The sequence below is a fragment of the Vespula vulgaris genome, chromosome 11 (assembly GCF_905475345.1).
Source record: "Vespula vulgaris chromosome 11, iyVesVulg1.1, whole genome shotgun sequence".
Taxonomy (NCBI): Eukaryota; Metazoa; Arthropoda; class Insecta; order Hymenoptera; family Vespidae; genus Vespula; species Vespula vulgaris.
In genome coordinates this window covers 4,955,647-4,964,595 of record NC_066596.1, presented here as the reverse complement: position 1 = coordinate 4,964,595, position 8,949 = coordinate 4,955,647, and the positions used below count along the sequence as shown (strand labels likewise).

Genomic DNA, 8,949 nt, shown 5'->3' with positions numbered 1-8,949 from the left:
GGCTGCTAGTCTCGAAACAACGAGCCACTAATCACAGGCACATTACTTCAAAAAGGAAAAAATATCGGTTCTTGTAATTCGAAGGAATGGCGGATACGAGAGTTAAAATCGCAATAGTAAGCATTTCCGATTACCAAACCGGTAATCCGAATACGCTGAATTACAAATTGCTATTTAACTACGCGCCGACCGCAACGAAATAGAATCAATAATTACGCATTTGTGTAACAAACTCGACGGAAACTCGTTCATCGATCGGCCCACCAACACGTAGAAATAATCGCTTCACTCGCTCTTGCGTTTTGCATATCAACGACGTGCAACAAACAAAATTGCGGTACGCTAAAATATAATTACTATAATTACGGCGTATCTCAGTACGAGATACCTTTTGCTGTTTCTTTATTTTCACATCCAAGTGAAAAGTGCAAAGATAGTGTACATACGGTAAACCTATATGTATCATTGTTTTACATATCGTTTGTTCTACGATAATTAATAATTAACCTTTTCATAATTTTAATTAACGATCCTTTGGCATTAATAATCTGTATTTTTCTTGCTTACATACATATGCGAACAATTACGAAATCCCTAATATTTGTTTTAGAATATGCAGAATACCAGAGAACGTTGGACGTTTGTTCGTTTCGTATTTGTAATGCGCATTCGTGCTTCTACCTTTAAACAGATAAAATAGAAGTCTCCAAGCGGAAAACGTACAAGTTGAACTTGCACAGATAGCAAAGCTCTATAAATGCGAGTATTGAGAACGAGTAAATCTGATGGATGATAAAAAAAAATAAAAACAAAGAAAAAGGGTTGATCTCTTGATGTTTTCGAGTCACGTGATCGAGATCATAAATACTTCCATCGTAATTGCATAATCAAAGACGTAAGTCCAGCTGGTAGACGTCGAAGCGACACGAGGCTAATTGATTTATCGCTGTGAAGTTATCGAACCGTTGTTATGATCGTGCACTTAGAATGAGATTGAAAAAGAGAGAGACAGAGAGAAGGGGAGAAAGAGAGAAAGAAAAAGAAGACGAGAATGATCTTAAAGTAGCTTCTTAGAACGAATTAGAGAAATTGTCGAAAACGTTGGACTCCTCAGAAAGGACAAATGGGATTAAATGGGACGTGTATCTTTGAGTACGTCATCGTAAGCAATGTATTCCTTAAGTGCTTTCGCACATTTAACTTTGCGAGTAGGTGCATCACCATGCATGTTCACTGAATAGCAAATACCTAGTTTCTTTTTCGTAGTATTGATCATTCATCAATGTACATTAAGTTAATCAACATTTCATTTCTTTTCAATAACATTCGATTTCATGCATCATTCGAATCATGTATCGATTCCATGCATGTCCACTTTTCATCATCGATACTCATTTCCAAATGTCACCTCGGCAAGATGCAACGACCATTTAGTAACGATTGAAAATGAAAGGTGTAGAGAGAGAGACAGAGAGAATGGTGCTTCGCTCAAATACCCGAGGGAACGTTTTAATTTCAAATATTTTCTCTGTCGCGTACGGCTAGAGGTATCGACGCAAGTAATACAAATATTTCTTCACATACCATTTATTTTTGATGTTTCTCTTACTACTCTATCCGCAAAATTGCATTGGTATTATTGATCGATCGAATTTTCAAAGATATGCACGAATTAACGATGACAGAAATAAGTTAAAAAATATATACATTTCAATCGCAATTGTCATGAAATTTATCATCGTCATTTCATTAAAAATTTATAATCAATTTTATACTCAGAGTTCGTCGATCTTCCGAATAATAGAATTCTTGGAAATCACATGACATCTTTTGCTTATCTATTCAACTGAAACGAGCTTACAATTATTGCTCCGTGCATGCACTCACGTACAAAGTACATTTCCTTCGTACGTGCAGCGAGAGGCACAAGTCGTATCAGAAGAATCATCGAGTCTCGCCGAAATTTTCTCTCCGTGGCCGAGAAAATACTCTAAGCTAACTAAATTGCAGAAGAATTGAACGTTAACTCGTTTACCGTCTTATGTGAGTAATCAACAATCGAAACTGATTTCTTGATATTATTTAAAAATTTAATTTATTTCAAACATTAGAATTTAAAAATTATTGAATGAAAGAGAGAAACAGAGAGAGAGAGAGAGAGATCAGTGACTCTCTTACCAAAATAAAATGAAAAAGATTTATGCATTTATCAGCGTCGATCAAAAAGAAATTTCGATCAAAAATAGCATAGTACCTTTGTCTAAGAACGATCGATGGGATTTGTAAAGTACCTAGTTAGGAAAAGAACACGAATACATACCATTCCGATATTTCACATATTTACGTACGTCTTTGATAGTACTGGACGAGAAGAAAAGCACGATTCGAAGTAAGCTCTTGGTCCTTTCCATAAAGAGCGGGAAAGTGGAGAAACTGCTCGCAAAGGGAAAGACCGAGCATATGAGATAGAAAGAGTATTTGTATTGGTACGTATAAGACAGAGAGTGAGTGAGAAAGATAGAGCAACACGAATGTAGCCGGCTCGTGTTAGTACACGATGTCGCCACGGGTCACGGTGGCGCTGTGCCGCTGGCGCGACGCTCAGTCCGTTACGGGGTCGCGAGGACTACGCACGGTCTTATATGTTCTCGCGACTTCCTCCTTCCGGAAAGATTTGAAACTTAATAATTTGAGTCGGAGACGCGCCAAAATCATTTCCTTATATCAGTAAGAACGAAATAATATAATAGTGTTTCTGTGATACCGTGACATAACGTGACTCGTTGACGATCATGCTTGCGTGTTTTACTACGATCAGTTGGTGATAGTGCTAGTCAACGACAGACCACGACATTGCTCCTGGTGAACGAACAACCGAGGTGTTTTCGTGACAACGAGCTAGGGCTCCCATAAATTTAACATCGTTCTTCCAAGCGTAAGTATCTTGTTCTCTTTGTATTGATTGTCTAATCGTTATGTATCCGTTGTTAAAACATACTTAAAGAAAGATCAAAATAAATTAAGTTATTTAGAAAAGTTCGAATTCGGTTTGTGCTCGAAACAATTGCATTTTCATGCTCGTGAAATTGCATTTAAACGTTGCGCGCGAAGTCATTTGTAAATTCATCGTGTAGCCAACTTTTCTTTCTCTTTCGGCTAATATCATTTGTTATATTAAAGTTTTAAATTGTAAAATAGTCTTTAAACAAGAAATTTTATTACGCATCGAATTTGTTACCTTTGAGCGAATATTATTAGTTAAGGTCTTTTGAAGGACTTTATCGTATAAATCTAACACAAAATGTAATGTGTTCGTATTTCTTTATTTAGTCTTAGAAAAACAATTACACAAAGACTGTAAACAAGGGATTCTATTACGCATCGAATTTTTTGTCTTCGAACGAATGTTATTGGTCAAAGGGCTTTTAAAGGACTTTATTATATAGATTTAACACAAAATGTAATGTTTTTGTATTCTCAAGAAAACAATAAGGCGAAGACTTTAAACAAGGGATTCTATTACGCATCGAATTTGTTGTCTTCGAACGAATGTTATTAGTCAAAAGTACTTTAAAGGACTTTATTATATAAATCTAACACAAAGTGTAATATTTTCGTATTTCTACATTTATTCTTAGAAAAACAATAAGACGTGAGTCATTATTTATTTATCGCATATGTTAGAGAAAAAGGTTAGAGAGAATAAATATATCGGAAAAACTAGATCGGTATGATGTAATTATTGTAATATGACTCTCTCTCTCTCTCCCTTTTTCTTTAATGGCTTCCTCTTTTCATCGATAAGTCGGTACGCAGGTAGAATACTTCGCAACGAACGAATTAAAAACTTTGCTTTTGCGATGAGATAACTGAGATAATTCTTTAAAAGCGACTTTTCATTGAAACTACCACCTTTGCGGATGATCAAGACAGCTGAAAGAAACGACGCTGTCGTGATGATTAAAACGCACACAGGATAAACTATTCTGCTAGAATACTTTATTAGTATCGTCTATTATAGCCGTAACTTATTTCCGCTTTGTTCGAGGCCTGAAGTCACTAACAAACTTGTTCACGTTTTGCCTGTTCCATCGTTCGAACTTTAAGTCTCATAGATCAAGAAAATCATTTTTTTTTTAATTTTAGATTATCCGTCCAAAAGAAGCAAAGAAAGAAAGAAGCAAACCGTTTTCATTGCGATGATCTTTGGCAGAATATACATAATCCAGTTATTGTGAATTATTTTACGGTGTTACAATTTCGATTACAGTCAATGATGATCCATAGTTCATTTTTAAACCCTTTACTGCATAAATAATTAATCCCACACAATCAAAGTATTCGCTTCCATATCGCGCTTGCACGCAACTCGACCAAAATAGGTTTGCTTTGTGAACAAACGTGGTCTGTATTTTAAATGGCGTAACCACACGATGCATTATGAAAACACTTTGATATCGAGTCTCTAGTTGGCGATATTATATTCGAAGATAATATACCGGTAAATAACTTATCGCATGTTCATTAATACAAATTTGTATAAAGGAAAAATGCGTTATTTTCATGTTTATCTGCGTAGCGACATTATACCAATAGATTTAACTTCAAAGCAAACATCAAGACTTCAGTCATTAATTCAACTTACGAGTCAATTCCATTCGTCCGGTTAACATCTTCGAAAATTTATACGCGCATGCGCCCGTTTCACGTATGTGAACAGGTGTCCAAGGATCGAGAACGTATTCGTTTAACTACATATACAAATATATTCTCCAACTATCGTGAACATCCTACTGTTTCTTGTTTGCCACAGCTAGAGACCACACACGGATCCTAACTTATGTACACTTACGTGCATGCATGTAATGTGTAAATGTATAAATACGAATCTAAGCATGAAACGATTCCATTACTGCAACTTACCGCTTTATCGATTAACCATTAGGAAAATTAACGTACTAGTAGCTGATAGAACGACGATGGTCGCATTGAGGTTAAGGAACTTTGCGAATAAAGGAATCGTGAAAATGAATATTCGTTCGTATATCCGATATGAAATCGGTGATAAAATTAATGAAACAGCAAGAGTAATATCTTTAAAACGTAACGTTGTTGAAAATGTCAATTAACCTCGTTTTTAAAAAGAAGTAGTCTTCTTATTCTTTGTAGATTTCAAGATGAATGGGATGAGAATGGTGGGTGGCAGTAAAAGAGTAAAGTCGAGAAACGGTTATATTATCGTTTCAGGATTTAATCTTGGAATGAAGGCGATCTTGTGTTAGCCGTCGTTCATTTTATAATGGGTAAGAATGTTAAATAAGCTCTATGATGGTGCTCAACATAGCGAAAGCTACACTTAATTATTTTATGCGTCGCGTTTCTACCGAGTCCGCAAGGGTGGTACGAATGAACCCTTTCCCTGCGTGCGCTAGTTTAGTTTCAAACTTTAATTAAAAAGGTAGACTCGCAATAAGGACTCCTTCCACCCCTCATCTCCGACGGTCCTGCATCCCCACCAAAAAGAACGAGCCAGTTCTCTTCGAGACTCCTCGTAGTATTTCAATTTCATTTACCTAAAATAAACAGTGCAATCACATTAAAATCCTCGAACGGTGTGTTCAAACTAACGTGCTTGTTCACCCATCGCGTAAATTGCACAACTATTCGGTTTCGATCGAATGCTTTTCGAAAATCAAAGTAAAAGGAAGTTGCGAGCAAATAATCGAGCCATTTTCCGTCGATGTAAAATCTAATAAAATACCTAAACCAAATTACGTCGATTGTAACGTTAACATTAAATGCTATAACTTTTAACTAATTAACTTACTATATTCATTTCATCAATAAATCTCTGTGTATATTTTCGCGAAATTAGTTTAAACGTTAGATACGTGTTTTTCTCGTGTGTTCAAAAACCGCATTTTGTTCAATCAATTTCGTACATTTGGTATCGCCTATAAAAGAGTACAGCTATTTGTCGGTGCGCATGTCTTTATGAAAGGATGGTTTCGTTCGTGGCGAGGGCAATTATAAGGTTGCTTGAAATGACGGACGATGACACCGGGTCAACGTTGACGCACAATTGCGCACAATTTACGACGCGTCGCTTAGGTCAGTCGTCTCCTAACGCTAACTATTCTCGTTGTCATCGTGGCATACCAAAAACCACAATTTACGTGACCATAGACGATAAAAATGTCTATTGAGCTTCGAAATCCGTGAATCACGACGAGCACATCACTTTCGAATTTATTATGTTATTTTTTTTTTTATCGATTTCAATATTCTTTTTTCTTTTCGTATTTTCTTTATATTTTTAAGACCGATTCTGAAATACTAAACCCACACGAAAATACAAAGAAATTTGACGAACACGTTTTACAAGTGATCGATAAATCTTTGCTTTCCGATATTTTATCACCTTACATAGATTTCCACGAAATACCATGTTCCTTCTTTCATAGCTTGTAGCAACGGGCACCAATCCGGTTAAGTGCAGAGAATATTGATTTTGACGGAGAGCATTTAATCTTGTTTTATTTCCGGCTGGCCGTTCGTGAAACGCGATTCGGTTTTAAAAAATGCGCGGGCACGAACATCGCGAACATTAATGTCTTTGTGTGATATCGTTGTGATTGTGAAAGTAGGAGAAGTAGTAGGAGAAAAGAAGTAGAGGAGATAGAGATAGAAAGAGAGAGAAACAGAAAGAGGGAGAGGGAGGACGACAGGTGCTCCACAACTTACATCGAGGAAACGAATCGTTTTCGAAATGAGGCCTCGCGAACGTGCAGAATGCACTGCTTCTAATCTGAGCTGCAACGACGACGACTAGAAATAGCGACGCCTAGAGCTCTTTTTATGTTCTACGCCATATGTGACACACCGGTGGTCGGGAGATTAGTCGAAAAGTGGTTGAAGAAGAAGCCGGCTGATAAAATTTCTAATCTGGAGAGAAAAATTTCTTTCTTGTACGTGCCTCACCTGGTATCATCGTTTGTTAGAACGATAATGATGTTTGGATATACGATAATACTTCAGAATGTTCTTAACATCAAGTTATTATACTTTTGAAAGTACTTTGAATCGTTCAAAGTGATATATTTCGTTTCGGGTTTTAGTTTCAAGTAATTGTTAATAATTATTATCTAAAAAACGTTTTACATGTAAGAACAAAAGCAACCGAATCAGGGTCGCGATGCATATTACACGTAACTCCGATAAGAAACTCGAATACCACCAGATCGCTACTGCACGTGGCTCCAGAATGTTGGCCGATGAAAAAAGAGTGGAAAGGGAAAGTAAAGTCGGGTGCAATACGCCGGCTAGTCGTTATCTTATTACTGATATTGCATCAGCGTTTGCCGCACTTCTCTGTTCCCATCACCGTCTCCTATCCCCACTATCAGTACTCTTCTTCGTCCTGAACAAATGTTTGCACCGTGTTGCCACGAACAGATAGTGGTTCAAACCAGTAGACCAAGCATGTATAATAAAAAAGAGAGAGGAAGAGGGAAGTGGGGAAAGGAGGGTTTCCTGTTTGCCATCAAGTGTACATGCGAACACAGTGAACACTCATGCGAAAGGGAATCCGTGTGAGCGTTCAACCAACCGATACTCGCGATTTCGCGTACTAATTTTAAGGGTCGAGTACCGGCTATCGAGAGTAATGGTCTGTTCTAGAGTGTTAATGAAGTTGAACGAAAGAGTGGAAAATTGATAAATGGTGTGATAATATCGGGTAGAAATTTTGTCATTTTTTCAACGTTGAATATTTTGTCATACTCGCAGCGTATCAAGGATTGATAAACGTTACTGAAATTATCTTCGAGATTGCTTTTGCCATCATTCTAGAGTAGTTATTTCGTTAAGTGGCACCTGCTCGTACACCTCAGTTAGATACACCTATCACACTCTTGCCTAATCGTAAGAGAACCATTACGTAATAAAAAACCAAAAAGGAAAAACAAGACTAGGCAAGCTCTCAGGGGCGAGTAATAGCCAGAAGAGGGTGGTTTAAGAGTGTGCTCGTGTGCGAACACGAGATGGAACACCCAATAGGGATGGTAGAGGCAGCTCGAAGCATTGGATGTTTTGCAGAGAAACTCAAACCCCATTTTGTATATAGTGTGAGAGTCGAGCATGTGGCAATAAACAATTTGTTACGTCGAGGGTCCAGCATGCAACGTATCCTTCGTTTCTTGTTCTCCTTTTTTTCTCTTTCACACACGCGATATGCGGATCTTTCTTGTTCCCTCCTCCTCTTTTCTTTCTCTCTCTCTCTCTCTCTCTCTCTCTCTCCCTCTCTCCCTCTCTCACTCTTTCTTCTTCTTTATAGTATCGCGTCGAAGCGACGTAGCAATCAATAGCAACACGTCACATTGTTTTCTCCGGTACCTTCGTTCACGTAGATCGTTAAGTTCTCGATTATCGGTCCGGTGGTTACTAGCCACGCAACGAGGTTATCCAAGGTAAATACGTCCTGCCGTTTAAATTCCTTCCTGTTCGACGCCAACGATAAAGAAAATTTGTTATCGGAAAATCGACTCTCTCAATTTTTGAACTTTCCCTTGCCGTGCTCTTTCCACGATTAATGCGGATTTGAATTGATCGTCCGGTTTTTAGTACTATAGGATTGATTTGTAATCGCTTAATGGCTTTTTCGAATTAGTAATAAGTAATCGGTGTATTTTATTTCTTACTTTTTGTCTTGACTTTAACTTCAGTGTTTTAAAAGCATTTCTATGGTCGTCTCAAATAAATTACGAACTTTTTCAAAGTCGTATGAATGAATGGCAAAATAAAGTCTCGCCAGTGAAGCGTCAAAGAAATCAATAAAGCTCGCACCAATGACGAGTGAAACGAACTTCGAATGAAATAAACCGTTCGATCGACGCGATACAAGCGTGATATTCGAATCGTTGAAAAAAATAAAAAAAAAATGGAAAATAA

At 37.3% G+C, this 8,949-nt stretch overlaps 1 protein-coding gene across 1 annotated transcript in view; it reads left to right on the top strand.

Moving 5' to 3' along the window:
* Positions 1-2,609: 2,609 nt before the first annotated feature.
* The window catches only part of LOC127067495 (discoidin domain-containing receptor tyrosine kinase B-like), a 93,371-nt gene continuing 87,031 nt past the window's right edge, over positions 2,610-8,949 (top strand). Inside the window, exon 1 of the mRNA XM_051002486.1 lies at positions 2,610-2,935. The gene's annotated coding sequence lies outside the window, so the exon portion shown is untranslated. The remainder of the gene's footprint in view (positions 2,936-8,949) is intronic.